This window comes from Arachis stenosperma, chromosome 4, assembly GCF_014773155.1.
Source record: "Arachis stenosperma cultivar V10309 chromosome 4, arast.V10309.gnm1.PFL2, whole genome shotgun sequence".
NCBI lineage: Eukaryota > Viridiplantae > Streptophyta > Magnoliopsida > Fabales > Fabaceae > Arachis > Arachis stenosperma.
In genome coordinates, this window is record NC_080380.1 from 63602340 (window position 1) to 63603849 (window position 1510).

Below are 1510 nucleotides of genomic sequence, written 5' to 3' on the forward strand. Positions count from 1 at the left end.
CCCATGTAATTTACCTCTACTATTGCAGGGTTCTCAGGATCATAAGCTTCTTCAGAAGCTGCCTCTTTAGTACTGTAGGATGTATTTTGCCATCCATTCAGACTTTGAGAGATCATGTTGACTTGCTGAGTCAACACTTTGTTCTGAGCCAATATGGTATTCAGAGCATCAATTTCAAGAACTCCCTTCCTCTGAGGCGTCCCATTATTCACGGAATTCCTCTCAGTAGTGTACATGAATTGGTTATTTACAACCATGTCAATGAGTTCTTGAGCTTCTGCAGGTGTTTTCTTTAGGTGGATGGATCCACCTGCAGAATGGTCTGATGACATTTTCGAAAACTCAGATAGACCATAATAGAATATATTTAATATGGTCCATTCTGAAAACATGTCAGATGGACACCTTTTGGTCAACTGCTTGTATCTTTCCCAAGCTTCATAGAAGGATTCACCATCTTTTTGTTTGAAGGTCTGAACATCCACTCTAAGCTTGCTCAGCTTTTGAGGAGGAAAGAATTTATCCAAGAAGGCCGTGACCAGCTTCTCCCAGGAGTCCAGGCTATCCTTAGGTTGTGAATCCAACTATATTCTAGCTCTGTCTCTTACAGCAAAAGGGAAAAGCATGAGCCTGTAGACTTCAAGATCTACTCCATTCGTCTTAATAGTCTCACAGATCTGCAAGAACTCAGTTAAACCTAATAAGGATCTTCAGATGGAAGTCCATAGAACTTGCAGTTTTGTTGTATTAAGGCAACTAGCTGAGGTTTCAGCTCAAAATTTTTTTGCTCCAATGGCAGGAATGGAGATGCTTCTTTCATCAAATTTGGACGTAGGTTTGGTAAAGTCACCAAGCATCCTTTTTGCATTATCATTATTGGGTTCGGCTGCCATCTCCTTCTCTTGTTCGAAAATTTCTGAAAGGTTACTTCTGGATTGTTGTAATTTAGCTTCTCTTAGTTTCCTCTTCAAAGTCCTTTCAGGTTCAGGATCAGCTTCAACAAGAGTGCTTTTGTCCTTGTTCCTACTCATATGAAAGAGAAGAAAACAAGAAAAAAAAAAGAGGAATCCTCTATGTCACAGTATAGAGATTCCTTTATGTTAGTAGAAAAAGAAAGGGGAGAAGAGTGAAGAAGAGTGGGTTCGGATATTTAGATGAAGAGAGGTGAAGAGAAGTGTTAGTAAATAAATAATTAAATAGAATAAGAGAGGAGAGATAGAAAATTCGAAAATAATTTTAAAAAGGGGTTAGTAATTTTCGAAAATTAGAGATAAGATAAGATTAAAATTAAAATTTAAAACAAAAAGGAATTTTTGAAAAAGAGATGAGATATTTTCGAAAATTAGAGAGGGAAAAGTAGTTGGGTGGTTTTGAAAAGGATAAGAAACAAACAAAAAGTCAAATAGTTAGTTGAAAAAGATATTAAAATCAAATTTGAAAAGATTAGAAGATAAGAAGTTAGATAAGATATTTTGAAATCAAATTTTGAAAAAGATAAAATTTTTGAAAA

At 35.6% G+C, this 1510-nt stretch overlaps 1 non-coding gene across 1 annotated transcript; it reads left to right on the plus strand.

Annotated features, from left to right (window-relative positions):
• The first annotated feature begins 390 nt into the window (after positions 1–390).
• Positions 391–494, plus strand: LOC130978831 (small nucleolar RNA R71). Its single transcript, XR_009086443.1, has one exon. It is a non-coding gene; the product is annotated as a small nucleolar RNA R71 (small nucleolar RNA).
• The last annotated feature ends 1016 nt before the right edge of the window (positions 495–1510 follow it).